This window comes from Pelobates fuscus, chromosome 2, assembly GCF_036172605.1.
Source record: "Pelobates fuscus isolate aPelFus1 chromosome 2, aPelFus1.pri, whole genome shotgun sequence".
NCBI lineage: Eukaryota > Metazoa > Chordata > Amphibia > Anura > Pelobatidae > Pelobates > Pelobates fuscus.
The window spans coordinates 16,661,598-16,676,051 of record NC_086318.1 but is presented as its reverse complement, the minus strand read 5'-3'; the positions used below and the strand labels follow the sequence as shown (position 1 = coordinate 16,676,051).

At 42.9% G+C, this 14,454-nt stretch overlaps 19 non-coding genes across 19 annotated transcripts; all 19 read right to left on the bottom strand.

The window, feature by feature from the left end:
• Positions 1-1,864: 1,864 nt before the first annotated feature.
• TRNAV-AAC (transfer RNA valine (anticodon AAC)) lies at positions 1,865-1,937 on the bottom strand. The gene has a single exon. It is a non-coding gene; the product is annotated as a tRNA-Val (tRNA).
• Positions 1,938-2,236: 299 nt separating this feature from the next.
• TRNAV-CAC (transfer RNA valine (anticodon CAC)) lies at positions 2,237-2,309 on the bottom strand. The gene has a single exon. It is a non-coding gene; the product is annotated as a tRNA-Val (tRNA).
• A 1,049-nt stretch (positions 2,310-3,358) lies between these two features.
• TRNAV-AAC (transfer RNA valine (anticodon AAC)) lies at positions 3,359-3,431 on the bottom strand. The gene has a single exon. It is a non-coding gene; the product is annotated as a tRNA-Val (tRNA).
• A 299-nt stretch (positions 3,432-3,730) lies between these two features.
• On the bottom strand, positions 3,731-3,803 carry TRNAV-CAC (transfer RNA valine (anticodon CAC)). Its single transcript has one exon. It is a non-coding gene; the product is annotated as a tRNA-Val (tRNA).
• Positions 3,804-4,378: 575 nt separating this feature from the next.
• TRNAV-AAC (transfer RNA valine (anticodon AAC)) lies at positions 4,379-4,451 on the bottom strand. Its single transcript has one exon. It is a non-coding gene; the product is annotated as a tRNA-Val (tRNA).
• A 299-nt stretch (positions 4,452-4,750) lies between these two features.
• TRNAV-CAC (transfer RNA valine (anticodon CAC)) lies at positions 4,751-4,823 on the bottom strand. The gene has a single exon. It is a non-coding gene; the product is annotated as a tRNA-Val (tRNA).
• Positions 4,824-5,398: 575 nt separating this feature from the next.
• Positions 5,399-5,471, bottom strand: TRNAV-AAC (transfer RNA valine (anticodon AAC)). Its single transcript has one exon. It is a non-coding gene; the product is annotated as a tRNA-Val (tRNA).
• A 299-nt stretch (positions 5,472-5,770) lies between these two features.
• On the bottom strand, positions 5,771-5,843 carry TRNAV-CAC (transfer RNA valine (anticodon CAC)). The gene has a single exon. It is a non-coding gene; the product is annotated as a tRNA-Val (tRNA).
• Positions 5,844-7,264: 1,421 nt separating this feature from the next.
• TRNAV-CAC (transfer RNA valine (anticodon CAC)) lies at positions 7,265-7,337 on the bottom strand. Its single transcript has one exon. It is a non-coding gene; the product is annotated as a tRNA-Val (tRNA).
• Positions 7,338-7,912: 575 nt separating this feature from the next.
• On the bottom strand, positions 7,913-7,985 carry TRNAV-AAC (transfer RNA valine (anticodon AAC)). Its single transcript has one exon. It is a non-coding gene; the product is annotated as a tRNA-Val (tRNA).
• Positions 7,986-8,284: 299 nt separating this feature from the next.
• On the bottom strand, positions 8,285-8,357 carry TRNAV-CAC (transfer RNA valine (anticodon CAC)). The gene has a single exon. It is a non-coding gene; the product is annotated as a tRNA-Val (tRNA).
• Positions 8,358-8,932: 575 nt separating this feature from the next.
• TRNAV-AAC (transfer RNA valine (anticodon AAC)) lies at positions 8,933-9,005 on the bottom strand. The gene has a single exon. It is a non-coding gene; the product is annotated as a tRNA-Val (tRNA).
• Positions 9,006-9,304: 299 nt separating this feature from the next.
• Positions 9,305-9,377, bottom strand: TRNAV-CAC (transfer RNA valine (anticodon CAC)). Its single transcript has one exon. It is a non-coding gene; the product is annotated as a tRNA-Val (tRNA).
• An 81-nt stretch (positions 9,378-9,458) lies between these two features.
• Positions 9,459-9,531, bottom strand: TRNAV-CAC (transfer RNA valine (anticodon CAC)). Its single transcript has one exon. It is a non-coding gene; the product is annotated as a tRNA-Val (tRNA).
• A 2,343-nt stretch (positions 9,532-11,874) lies between these two features.
• On the bottom strand, positions 11,875-11,947 carry TRNAV-AAC (transfer RNA valine (anticodon AAC)). The gene has a single exon. It is a non-coding gene; the product is annotated as a tRNA-Val (tRNA).
• Positions 11,948-12,246: 299 nt separating this feature from the next.
• TRNAV-CAC (transfer RNA valine (anticodon CAC)) lies at positions 12,247-12,319 on the bottom strand. Its single transcript has one exon. It is a non-coding gene; the product is annotated as a tRNA-Val (tRNA).
• A 575-nt stretch (positions 12,320-12,894) lies between these two features.
• TRNAV-AAC (transfer RNA valine (anticodon AAC)) lies at positions 12,895-12,967 on the bottom strand. The gene has a single exon. It is a non-coding gene; the product is annotated as a tRNA-Val (tRNA).
• Positions 12,968-13,266: 299 nt separating this feature from the next.
• TRNAV-CAC (transfer RNA valine (anticodon CAC)) lies at positions 13,267-13,339 on the bottom strand. The gene has a single exon. It is a non-coding gene; the product is annotated as a tRNA-Val (tRNA).
• An 81-nt stretch (positions 13,340-13,420) lies between these two features.
• TRNAV-CAC (transfer RNA valine (anticodon CAC)) lies at positions 13,421-13,493 on the bottom strand. The gene has a single exon. It is a non-coding gene; the product is annotated as a tRNA-Val (tRNA).
• Positions 13,494-14,454: the final 961 nt, after the last annotated feature.

The window sequence follows — 14,454 nt, the reverse complement described above, 5'->3', positions numbered from 1 at the left end:
CTCCAGGGCATTCGCGGCAAAGTCCCTTTGAAGTCTATTCGTGGTTTAAGTCAATGCGAACAAGATGGCCGCCACCGCGTGTTCCAATGTCGAATGGCGGCCACGTCGACTGTTCGGGAGTTCGAAGAACCATTGTCTAAAGTTCCAATGGCCACAAATAGGGTCTCTCAGCCAAAACAAATTAAAAGGGGCCATAGTCACAGAGCAAAAGGTTGGCAAATATTCCTCTCCAAAAACCAGTGGCGAGGTCACTTTCGTCACAACTCTATTCAGCAAGCTGATCGCTCATGTGAGTAAACATGATTTTCTTGCATTTTTAGTAGAAAATCCATCTCTGAAAGTACAGCGAGCATGAGTTTTGCTTTTGTCGACGGTGATTTTTGCACAAAACCCTTCTCCCATTGTAGGGAATATGACAAAAAGAACAGATGCACTTGAAATTTGCAAAGAGACTTCGAAAAGCCGCATTCTAACAAAAAGGAATCCAAAACTGAACGAAAGCAATGTTTCTGCCTGGTTTCGAAACGGGGACCTTTCGTGTGTTAGGTGAACATGATAACCACTACACTACAGAAACTACAGCTGTGCACATCCCTGTTGAGACCGGAGTAGCATGCGCCATGTGCAAGCACTGAATGCAAGACAGAAAATGCTGTCTTGCATTCGGTACTTGCACATGGCGCATGCTGATTTAATGAGTGCAATTCAGCTTTTTCTCAGACAACATTAGCTTCAGGTTTTTGGAAACCACTTTATTCAGCTAACAGATCGCTTACGTCTTGCCGAGTATACGTGATTTTTGGATTCATAGTCAAGCAGGTGCATTTCCAATTCAGAAGACTTCTAACGTCAGCAGATTTAGCAAAAATTAAATAATGTTTCTGCAAGGTTTCGAACCTGGGACTTTTTGCGTGTGAGGCGAACGTGATAACCACTACACTACAGAAACTGCCACAATGCTGACTTTGCGCAGGAAGATTGGGGGAATGTGTTTGCTGCATACCCATCGTATTTAAAAAGTCCCCAGATTCAAATGCCTATTTCCTTCAACATACATAGAAGAAGAAAACAGTCTGTTGATGTGAAATTGTATTCTTGGCAAAAGTTTGATCTGTCCAGTCAATCATTTCCAAACCTACACACATACAGCAAACAATCCCTCCCCTCTGCCTGTGATATAATTAAGGCAGTTAATGCATTAACTTAATTATCCCCAGGAAGTAAAAAATAAAAAACGCACATTTTTCTAAAGTACCATAAGTGGCCCAAAACACAACATATCCCCATAAATGTTACATCACCCGACAGCTCTGATCTGGGTGAGCGACATATCCGAAAATCACCCGGATCAGATCAGGGGTTCAGAAATTTCATAGAAGTCATAATTTTGCCCAGGCGAACCCGGGATTTCATGCCCAAAACAATTCCATAGATTGGCGGCTAAGTGCCGCTGGAGGACCGACCTGGAACCGAAGAACCATTCGAAGAACCATTGTCTAAAGTCCCAATGGCCACAAATACGGTCTCTCAGCCAAAACAAATTAAAAGGGGCCATAGTCACAGAGCAAAAGGTTGGCAAATATTCCTCTCCAAAAACCAGTGGCGAGGTCACTTTCGCCACAACTCTATTCAGCAAGCTGATCGCTCATGTGAGTAAACATGATTTTCTTGCATTTTTAGTAGAAAATCCATCTCTGAAAGTACAGTGAGCATGAGTTTTGCTTTTGTCGACGGTGATTTTTGCACAAAACCCTTCTCCCATTGTAGGGAATATGACAAAAGGAACAGATGCACTTGAAATTTGCAAAGAGACTTCGAAAAGCCGCATTCTAACAAAAAGGAATCCAAAACAGAATAAAAGAAATGTTTCTGCCCGGTTTCAAACCGGGGACCTTTCGCGTGTTAGGCGAACGTGATAACCACTACACTACAGAAACTACAGCTGTGCACATCCATGTTGAGACCGGAGTAGCATGCGCCATGTGCAAGCACTGAATGCAAGACAGAAAATGCTGTCTTGCATTCGGTACTTGCACATGGCGCATGCTGATTTAATGAGTGCAATTCAGCTTTTTCTCAGACAACATTGGCTTCAGGTTTTTGGAAACCACTTTATTCAGCTAACAGATCGCTTACGTCTTGCCGAGTATACGTGATTTTTGGATTCATAGTCAAGCAGGTGCATTTCCAATTCAGAAGACTTCTAACGTCAGCAGATTTAGCAAAAATTAAATAATGTTTCTGCCAGGTTTCGAACCTGGGACCTTTCGCGTGTGAGGCGAACGTGATAACCACTACACTACAGAAACTGCCACAATGCCGACTTTGCACAGGAAAATTGGGGGAATGTGTTTGCTGCATACCCATCGTATTTAAAAAGTCCCCAGATTCAAATGCCTATTTCCTTCAACATACATAGAAGAAGAAAACAGTCTGTTGATGTGAAATTGTATTCTTGGCAAAAGTTTGATCTGTCCAGTCAATCATTTCCAAACCTACACACATACAGTAAACAATCCCTCCCCTCTGCCTGTGATATAATTAAGGCAGTTAATGCATTAACTTAATTATCCCCAGACAGAAAAAATAAAAAACGCACATTTTTCTAAAGTACCATAAGTGGCCCAAAACACAACATATCCCCATAAATGTTACATCACCCGACAGCTCTGATCTGGGTGAGAGACATATCCGAAAATCACCCAGATCAGATCAGGGGTTCAGAAATTTCATAGAAGTCATAATTTTGCCCAGGCGAACCCGGGATTTCATGCCCAAAACAGTTCCATAGATTGGCGGCTAAGTGCCGCTGGAGGACCGACCTGGAACCGCAAGGTTTTCATGCCGAAAATAGCTCCAGGGCATTCGCGGCAAAGTCCCCTTGAAGTCTATTCGTGGTTTAAGTCAATGCGAACAAGATGGCCGCCACCGCGTGTTCCAATGTCGAATGGCGGCCACGTCGACTGTTCTGGAGTTCGAAGAACCATTGTCTAAAGTCCCAATGGCCACAAATAGGGTCTCTCAGCCAAAACAAATTAAAAGGGGCCATAGTCACAGAGCAAAAGGTTGGCAAATATTCCTCTCCAAAAACCAGTGGCGAGGTCACTTTCGCCACAACTCTATTCAGCAAGCTGATCGCTCATGTGAGTAAACATGATTTTCTTGCATTTTTAGTAGAAAATCCATCTCTGAAAATACAGCGAGCATGAGTTTTGCTTTTGTCGACGGTGATTTTTGCACAAAACCCTTCTCCCATTGTAGGGAATATGACAAAAAGAACAGATGCACTTGAAATTTGCAAAAAGACTTCGAAAAGCCGCATTCTAACAAAAAGGAATCCAAAACAGAACAAAAGCAATGTTTCTGCCCGGCTTCGAACCGGGGACCTTTCGCGTGTTAGGCGAACGTGATAACCACTACACTACAGAAACTACAGCTGTGCACATCCATGTTGAGACCGGAGTAGCATGCGCCATGTGCAAGCACTGACTGCAAGACAGAAAATGCTGTCTTGCATTCGGTACTTGCACATGGCGCATGCTGATTTAATGAGTGCAATTTAGCTTTTTCTCAGACAACATTAGCTTCAGGTTTTTGGAAACCACTTTATTCAGCTAACAGATCGCTTACGTCTTGCCGAGTATACGTGATTTTTGGATTCATAGTCAAGCAGGTGCATTTCCAATTCAGAAGACTTCTAACGTCAGCAGATTTAGCAAAAATTAAATAATGTTTCTGCCAGGTTTCGAACCTGGGACCTTTCGCGTGTGAGGCGAACGTGATAACCACTACACTACAGAAACTGCCACAATGCCGACTTTGCGCAGGAAAATTGGGGGAATGTGTTTGCTGCATACCCATCGTATTTAAAAAGTCCCCAGATTCAAATGCCTATTTCCTTCAACATACATAGAAGAAGAAAACAGTCTGTTGATGTGAAATTGTATTCTTGGCAAAAGTTTGATCTGTCCAGTCAATCATTTCCGAAGAACCATTCGAAGAACCATTGTCTAAAGTCCCAATGGCCACAAATACGGTCTCTCAGCCAAAACAAATTAAAAGGGGCCATAGTCACAGAGCAAAAGGTTGGCAAATATTCCTCTCCAAAAACCAGTGGCGAGGTCACTTTCGCCACAACTCTATTCAGCAAGCTGATCGCTCATGTGAGTAAACATGATTTTCTTGCATTTTTAGTAGAAAATCCATCTCTGAAAGTACAGCGAGCATGAGTTTTGCTTTTGTCGACGGTGATTTTTGCACAAAACCCTTCTCCCATTGTAGGGAATATGACAAAAGGAACAGATGCACTTGAAATTTGCAAAGAGACTTCGAAAAGCCGCATTCTAACAAAAAGGAATCCAAAACAGAACAAAAGCAATGTTTCTGCCCGGTTTCGAACCGGGGACCTTTCGCGTGTTAGGCGAACGTGATAACCACTACACTACAGAAACTACAGCTGTGCACATCCATGTTGAGACCGGAGTAGCATGCGCCATGTGCAAGCACTGAATGCAAGACAGAAAATGCTGTCTTGCATTCGGTACTTGCACATGGCGCATGCTGATTTAATGAGTGCAATTCAGCTTTTTCTCAGACAACATTGGCTTCAGGTTTTTGGAAACCACTTTATTCAGCTAACAGATCGCTTACGTCTTGCCGAGTATACGTGATTTTTGGATTCATAGTCAAGCAGGTGCATTTCCAATTCAGAAGACTTCTAACGTCAGCAGATTTAGCAAAAATTAAATAATGTTTCTGCCAGGTTTCGAACCTGGGACCTTTCGCGTGTGAGGCGAACGTGATAACCACTACACTACAGAAACTGCCACAATGCCGACTTTGCACAGGAAAATTGGGGGAATGTGTTTGCTGCATACCCATCGTATTTAAAAAGTCCCCAGATTCAAATGCCTATTTCCTTCAACATACATAGAAGAAGAAAACAGTCTGTTGATGTGAAATTGTATTCTTGGCAAAAGTTTGATCTGTCCAGTCAATCATTTCCGAAGAACCATTCGAAGAACCATTGTCTAAAGTCCCAATGGCCACAAATACGGTCTCTCAGCCAAAACAAATTAAAAGGGGCCATAGTCACAGAGCAAAAGGTTGGCAAATATTCCTCTCCAAAAACCAGTGGCGAGGTCACTTTCGCCACAGCTCTATTCAGCAAGCTGATCGCTCATGTGAGTAAACATGATTTTCTTGCATTTTTAGTAGAAAATCCATCTCTGAAAATACAGCGAGCATGAGTTTTGCTTTTGTCGACGGTGATTTTTGCACAAAACCCTTCTCCCATTGTAGGGAATATGACAAAAAGAACAGATGCACTTGAAATTTGCAAAGAGACTTCGAAAAGCCGCATTCTAACAAAAAGGAATCCAAAACAGAACAAAAGCAATGTTTCTGCCCGGCTTCGAACCAGGGACCTTTCGCGTGTTAGGCGAACGTGATAACCACTACACTACAGAAACTACAGCTGTGCACATCCATGTTGAGACCGGAGTAGCATGCGCCATGTGCAAGCACTGACTGCAAGACAGAAAATGCTGTCTTGCATTCGGTACTTGCACATGGCGCATGCTGATTTAATGAGTGCAATTTAGCTTTTTCTCAGACAACATTAGCTTCAGGTTTTTGGAAACCACTTTATTCAGCTAACAGATCGCTTACGTCTTGCCGAGTATACGTGATTTTTGGATTCATAGTCAAGCAGGTGCATTTCCAATTCAGAAGACTTCTAACGTCAGCAGATTTAGCAAAAATTAAATAATGTTTCTGCCAGGTTTCGAACCTGGAACCTTTCGCGTGTGAGGCGAACGTGATAACCACTACACTACAGAAACTGCCACAATGCCGACTTTGCACAGGAAAATTGGGGGAATGTGTTTGCTGCATACCCATCGTATTTAAAAAGTCCCCAGATTCAAATGCCTATTTCCTTCAACATACATAGAAGAAGAAAACAGTCTGTTGATGTGAAATTGTATTCTTGGCAAAAGTTTGATCTGTCCAGTTAATCATTTCCAAACCTACACACATACAGCAAACAATCCCTCCCCTCTGCCTGTGATATAATTAAGGCAGTTAATGCATTAACTTAATTATCCCCAGGCAGTAAAAAATAAAAAACGCACATTTTTCTAAAGTACCATAAGTGGCCCAAAACACAACATATCCCATAAATGTTACATCACCCGACAGCTCTGATCTGGGTGAGCGACATATCCGAAAATCACCCGGATCATATCAGGGGTTCAGAAATTTCATAGAAGTCATAATTTTGCCCAGGCGAACCCGGGATTTCATGCCCAAAACAGTTCCATAGATTGGCGGCTAAGTGCCGCTGGAGGACCGACCTGGAACCGCAAGGTTTTCATGCCGAAAATAGCTCCAGGGCATTCGCGGCAAAGTCCCCTTGAAGTCTATTCGTGGTTTAAGTCAATGCGAACAAGATGGCCGCCACCGCGTGTTCCAATGTCGAATGGCGGCCACGTCGACTGTTCGGGAGTTCGAGGAAACCTTGTCTAAAGTCCCAATGGCCACAAATAGGGTCTCTCAGCCAAAACAAATTAAAAGGGGCCATAGTCACAGAGCAAAAGGTTGGCAAATATTCCTCTCCAAAAACCAGTGGCGAGGTCACTTTCGCCACAACTCTATTCAGCAAGCTGATCGCTCATGTGAGTAAACATGATTTTCTTGCATTTTTAGTAGAAAATCCATCTCTGAAAGTACAGCGAGCATGAGTTTTGCTTTTGTCGACGGTGATTTTTGCACAAAACCCTTCTCCCATTGTAGGGAATATGACAAAAGCAACAGATGCACTTGAAATTTGCAAAGAGACTTCGAAAAGCCGCATTCTAACAAAAAGGAATCCAAAACAGAACAAAAGCAATGTTTCTGCCCAGTTTCGATCCGGGGACCTTTCGCGTGTTACGCGAACGTGATAACCACTACACTACAGAAACTACAGCTGTGCACATCCATGTTGAGACCGGAGTAGCATGCGCCATGTGCAAGCACTGAATGCAAGACAGAAAATGCTGTCTTGCATTCGGTACTTGCACATGGCGCATGCTGATTTAATGAGTGCAATTCAGCTTTTTCTCAGACAACATTGGCTTCAGGTTTTTGGAAACCACTTTATTCAGCTAACAGATCGCTTACGTCTTGCCGAGTATACGTGATTTTTGGATTCATAGTCAAGCAGGTGCATTTCCAATTCAGAAGACTTCTAACGTCAGCAGATTTAGCAAAAATTAAATAATGTTTCTGCCAGGTTTCGAACCTGGGACCTTTCGCGTGTGAGGCGAACGTGATAACCACTACACTACAGAAACTGCCACAATGCCGACTTTGCACAGGAAAATTGGGGGAATGTGTTTGCTGCATACCCATCGTATTTAAAAAGTCCCCAGATTCAAATGCCTATTTCCTTCAACATACATAGAAGAAGAAAACAGTCTGTTGATGTGAAATTGTATTCTTGGCAAAAGTTTGATCTGTCCAGTCAATCATTTCCGAAGAACCATTCGAAGAACCATTGTCTAAAGTCCCAATGGCCACAAATACGGTCTCTCAGCCAAAACAAATTAAAAGGGGCCATAGTCACAGAGCAAAAGGTTGGCAAATATTCCTCTCCAAAAACCAGTGGCGAGGTCACTTTCGCCACAACTCTATTCAGCAAGCTGATCGCTCATGTGAGTAAACATGATTTTCTTGCATTTTTAGTAGAAAATCCATCTCTGAAAATACAGCGAGCATGAGTTTTGCTTTTGTCGACGGTGATTTTTGCACAAAACCCTTCTCCCATTGTAGGGAATATGACAAAAAGAACAGATGCACTTGAAATTTGCAAAGAGACTTCGAAAAGCCGCATTCTAACAAAAAGGAATCCAAAACAGAACAAAAGCAATGTTTCTGCCCGGCTTCGAACCGGGGACCTTTCGCGTGTTAGGCGAACGTGATAACCACTACACTACAGAAACTACAGCTGTGCACATCCATGTTGAGACCGGAGTAGCATGCGCCATGTGCAAGCACTGACTGCAAGACAGAAAATGCTGTCTTGCATTCGGTACTTGCACATGGCGCATGCTGATTTCATGAGTGCAATTTAGCTTTTTCTCAGACAACATTAGCTTCAGGTTTTTGGAAACCACTTTATTCAGCTAACAGATCGCTTACGTCTTGCCGAGTATACGTGATTTTTGGATTCATAGTCAAGCAGGTGCATTTCCAATTCAGAAGACTTCTAACGTCAGCAGATTTAGCAAAAATTAAATAATGTTTCTGCCAGGTTTCGAACCTGGGACCTTTCGCGTGTGAGGCGAACGTGATAACCACTACACTACAGAAACTGCCACAATGCCGACTTTGCGCAGGAAAATTGGGGGAATGTGTTTGCTGCATACCCATCGTATTTAAAAAGTCCCCAGATTCAAATGCCTATTTCCTTCAACATACATAGAAGAAGAAAACAGTCTGTTGATGTGAAATTGTATTCTTGGCAAAAGTTTGATCTGTCCAGTCAATCATTTCCGAAGAACCATTCGAAGAACCATTGTCTAAAGTCCCAATGGCCACAAATACGGTCTTTCAGCCAAAACAAATTAAAAGGGGCCATAGTCACAGAGCAAAAGGTTGGCAAATATTCCTCTCCAAAAACCAGTGGCGAGGTCACTTTCGCCACAACTCTATTCAGCAAGCTGATCGCTCATGTGAGTAAACATGATTTTCTTGCATTTTTAGTAGAAAATCCATCTCTGAAAATACAGCGAGCATGAGTTTTGCTTTTGTCGACGGTGATTTTTGCACAAAACCCTTCTCCCATTGTAGGGAATATGACAAAAAGAACAGATGCACTTGAAATTTGCAAAGAGACTTCGAAAAGCCGCATTCTAACAAAAAGGAATCCAAAACAGAACAAAAGCAATGTTTCTGCCCGGCTTCGAACCAGGGACCTTTCGCGTGTTAGGCGAACGTGATAACCACTACACTACAGAAATTACAGCTGTGCACATCCATGTTGAGACCGGAGTAGCATGCGCCATGTGCAAGCACTGACTGCAAGACAGAAAATGCTGTCTTGCATTCGGTACTTGCACATGGCGCATGCTGATTTAATGAGTGCAATTTAGCTTTTTCTCAGACAACATTAGCTTCAGGTTTTTGGAAACCACTTTATTCAGCTAACAGATCGCTTACGTCTTGCCGAGTATACGTGATTTTTGGATTCATAGTCAAGCAGGTGCATTTCCAATTCAGAAGACTTCTAACGTCAGCAGATTTAGCAAAAATTAAATAATGTTTCTGCCAGGTTTCGAACCTGGGACCTTTCGCGTGTGAGGCGAACGTGATAACCACTACACTACAGAAACTGCCACTATGCCGACTTTGCGCAGGAAAATTTCCAATTCAGAAGACTTCTAACGTCAGCAGATTTAGCAAAAATTAAATAATGTTTCTGCCAGGTTTCGAACCTGGGACCTTTCGCGTGTGAGGCGAACATGATAACCACTACACTACAGAAACTGCCCCAATGCGGACTTTGCACAGGAAAATTGGGGGAATGTGTTTGCTGCATACCCATCGTATTTAAAAAGTCCCCAGATTCAAATGCCTATTTCCTTCAACATACATAGAAGAAGAAAACAGTCTGTTGATGTGAAATTGTATTCTTGGCAAAAGTTTGATCTGTCCAGTTAATCATTTCCAAACCTACACACATACAGCAAACAATCCCTCCCCTCTGCCTGTGATATAATTAAGGCAGTTAATGCATTAACTTAATTATCCCCAGGCAGTAAAAAATAAAAAACGCACATTTTTCTAAAGTACCATAAGTGGCCCAAAACACAACATATCCCATAAATGTTACATCACCCGACAGCTCTGATCTGGGTGAGCGACATATCCGAAAATCACCCGGATCATATCAGGGGTTCAGAAATTTCATAGAAGTCATAATTTTGCCCAGGCGAACCCGGGATTTCATGCCCAAAACAGTTCCATAGATTGGCGGCTAAGTGCCGCTGGAGGACCGACCTGGAACCGCGAGGTTTTCATGCCGAAAATAGCTCCAGGGCATTCGCGGCAAAGTCCCCTTGAAGTCTATTCGTGGTTTAAGTCAATGCGAACAAGATGGCCGCCACCGCGTGTTCCAATGTCGAATGGCGGCCACGTCGACTGTTCGGGAGTTCGAAGAACCATTGTCTAAAGTCCCAATGGCCACAAATAGGGTCTCTCAGCCAAAACTAATTAAAAGGGGCCATAGTCACAGAGCAAAAGGTTGGCAAATATTCCTCTCCAAAAACCAGTGGCGAGGTCACTTTCGCCACAACTCTATTCAGCAAGCTGATCGCTCATGTGAGTAAACATGATTTTCTTGCATTTTTAGTAGAAAATCCATCTCTGAAAGTACAGCGAGCATGAGTTTTGCTTTTGTCGACGGTGATTTTTGCACAAAACCCTTCTCCCATTGTAGGGAATATGACAAAAAGAACAGATGCACTTGAAATTTGCAAAGAGACTTCGAAAAGCCGCATTCTAACAAAAAGGAATCCAAAACAGAACAAAAGCAATGTTTCTGCCCGGTTTCGAACCGGGGACCTTTCGCGTGATAACCACTTAATTCAGCTAACAGATCGCTTACGTCTTGCCGAGTATACGTGATTTTTGGATTCATAGTCAAGCAGGTGCATTTCCAATTCAGAAGACTTCTAACGTCAGCAGATTTAGCAAAAATTAAATAATGTTTCTGCCAGGTTTCGAATCTGGGACCTTTAGTGTGTGAGGCGAACGTGATAACCACTACACTACAGAAACTGCCACAATGCCGACTTTGCGCAGGAAAATTGGGGGAATGTGTTTGCTGCATACCCATCGTATTTAAAAAGTCCCCAGATTCAAATGCCTATTTCCTTCAACATACATAGAAGAAGAAAACAGTCTGTTGATGTGAAATTGTATTCTTGGCAAAAGTTTGATCTGTCCAGTCAATCATTTCCAAACCTACACACATACAGCAAACAATCCCTCCCCTCTGCCTGTGATATAATTAAGGCAGTTAATGCATTAACTTAATAATCCCCAGGCAGAAAAAAATAAAAACCGCACATTTTTCTAAAGTACCATAAGTGGCCCAAAACACAACATATCCCCATAAATGTTACATCACCCGACAGCTCTGATCTGGGTGAGCGACATATCCGAAAATCACCCAGATCAGATCAGGGGTTCAGAAATTAAATAGAAGTCATAATTTTGCCCAGGCGAACCCGGGATTTCATGCCCAAAACTGTTCCATAGATTGGCGGCTAAGTGCCGCTGGAGGACCGACCTGGAACCGCGAGGTTTTCATGCCGAAAATAGCTCCAGGGCATTCGCGGCAAAGTCCCCTTGAAGTCTATTCGTGGTTTAAGTCAATGCGAACAAGATGGCCGCCACCGCGTGTTCCAATGTCGAATGGCGGCCACGTCGACTGTTCGGGAGTTCGAAGAACCATTGTCTAAAGTCCCAATGGCCACAAATAGGGTCTCTCAGCCAAAACAAATTAAAAGGGGCCATAGTCACAGAGCAAAAGGTTGGCAAATATTCCTCTCCAAAAACCAGTGGCGAGGTCACTTTCGCCACAACTCTATTCAGCAAGCTGATCGCTCATGTGAGTAAACATGATTTTCTTGCATTTTTAGTAGAAAATCCATCTCTGAAAATACAGCGAGCATGAGTTTTGCTTTTGTCGACGGTGATTTTTGCACAAAACCCTTCTCCCATTGTAGGGAATATGACAAAAAGAACAGATGCACTTGAAATTTGCAAAGAGACTTCGAAAAGCCGCATTCTAACAAAAAGGAATCCAAAACAGAACAAAAGCAATGTTTCTGCCCGGCTTCGAACCGGGGACCTTTCGCGTGTTAGGCGAACGTGATAACCACTACACTACAGAAACTACAGCTGTGCACATCCATGTTGAGACCGGAGTAGCATGCGCCATGTGCAAGCACTGACTGCAAGACAGAAAATGCTGTCTTGCATTCGGTACTTGCACATGGCGCATGCTGATTTAATGAGTGCAATTTAGCTTTTTCTCAGACAACATTAGCTTCAGGTTTTTGGAAACCACTTTATTCAGCTAACAGATCGCTTACGTCTTGCCAAGTATACGTGATTTTTGGATTCATAGTCAAGCAGGTGCATTTCCAATTCAGAAGACTTCTAACGTCAGCAGATTTAGCAAAAATTAAATAATGTTTCTGCCAGGTTTCGAACCTGGGACCTTTCGCGTGTGAGGCGAACGTGATAACCACTACACTACAGAAACTGCCACAATGCCGACTTTGCGCAGGAAAATTGGGGGAATGTGTTTGCTGCATACCCATCGTATTTAAAAAGTCCCCAGATTCAAATGCCTATTTCCTTCAACATACATAGAAGAAGAAAACAGTCTGTTGATGTGAAATTGTATTCTTGGCAAAAGTTTGATCTGTCCAGTCAATCATTTCCGAAGAACCATTCGAAGAACCATTGTCTAAAGTCCCAATGGCCACAAATACGGTCTCTCAGCCAAAACAAATTAAAAGGGGCCATAGTCACAGAGCAAAAGGTTGGCAAATATTCCTCTCCAAAAACCAGTGGCGAGGTCACTTTCGCCACAACTCTATTCAGCAAGCTGATCGCTCATGTGAGTAAACATGATTTTCTTGCATTTTTAGTAGAAAATCCATCTCTGAAAATACAGCGAGCATGAGTTTTGCTTTTGTCGACGGTGATTTTTGCACAAAACCCTTCTCCCATTGTAGGGAATATGACAAAAAGAACAGATGCACTTGAAATTTGCAAAGAGACTTCGAAAAGCCGCATTCTAACAAAAAGGAATCCAAAACAGAACAAAAGCAATGTTTCTGCCCGGCTTCGAACCAGGGACCTTTCGCATGTTAGGCGAACGTGATAACCACTACACTACAGAAATTACAGCTGTGCACCTCCATGTTGAGACCGGAGTAGCATGCGCCATGTGCAAGCACTGACTGGAAGACAGAAAATGCTGTCTTGCATTCGGTACTTGCACATGGCGCATGCTGATTTAATGAGTGCAATTTAGCTTTTTCTCAGACAACATTAGCTTCAGGTTTTTGGAAACCACTTTATTCAGCTAACAGATCGCTTACGTCTTGCCGAGTATACGTGATTTTTGGATTCATAGTCAAGCAGGTGCATTTCCAATTCAGAAGACTTCTAACGTCAGCAGATTTAGCAAAAATTAAATAATGTTTCTGCCAGGTTTCGAACCTGTGACCTTTCGCGTGTGAGGCGAACGTGATAACCACTACACTACAGAAACTGCCACTATGCCGACTTTGCGCAGGAAAATTTCCAATTCAGAAGACTTCTAACGTCAGCAGATTTAGCAAAAATTAAATAATGTTTCTGCCAGGTTTCGAACCTGGGACCTTTCGCGTGTGAGGCGAACGTGATAACCACTACACTACAGAAACTGCCACAATGCCGACTTTGCACAGGAAAATTGGGGGAATGTGTTTGCTGCATACCCATCGTATTTAAAAAGTCCCCAGATTCAAATGCCTATTTCCTTCAACATACATAGAAGAAGAAAACAGTCTGTTGATGTGAAATTGTATTCTTGGCAAAAGTTTGATCTGTCCAGTTAATCATTTCCAAACCTACACACATACAGCAAACAATCCCTCCCCTCTGCCTGTGATATAATTAAGGCAGTTAATGCATTAACTTAATTATCCCCAGGCAGTAAAAAATAAAAAACGCACATTTTTCTAAAGTACCATAAGTGGCCCAAAACACAACATATCCCATAAATGTTACATCACCCGACAGCTCTGATCTGGGTGAGCGACATATCCGAAAATCACCCGGATCATATCAGGGGTTCAGAAATTTCATAGAAGTCATAATTTTGCCCAGGCGAACCCGGGATTTCATGCCCAAAACAGTTCCATAGATTGGCGGCTAAGTGCCGCTGGAGGACCGACCTGGAACCGCGAGGTTTTCATGCCGAAAATAGCTCCAGGGCATTCGCGGCAAAGTCCCCTTGAAGTCTATTCGTGGTTTAAGTCAATGCGAACAAGATAGCTGCCACCGCGTGTTCCAATGTCGAATGGCGGCCACGTCGACTGTTCGGGAGTTCGAAGAACCATTGTCTAAAGTCCCAATGGCCACAAATAGGGTCTCTCAGCCAAAACTAATTAAAAGGGGCCATAGTCACAGAGCAAAAGGTTGGCAAATATTCCTCTCCAAAAACCAGTGGCGAGGTCACTTTCGCCACAACTCTATTCAGCAAGCTGATCGCTCATGTGAGTAAACATGATTTTCTTGCATTTTTAGTAGAAAATCCATCTCTGAAAGTACAGCGAGCATGAGTTTTGCTTTTGTCGACGGTGATTTTTGCACAAAACCCTTCTCCCATTGTAGGGAATATGA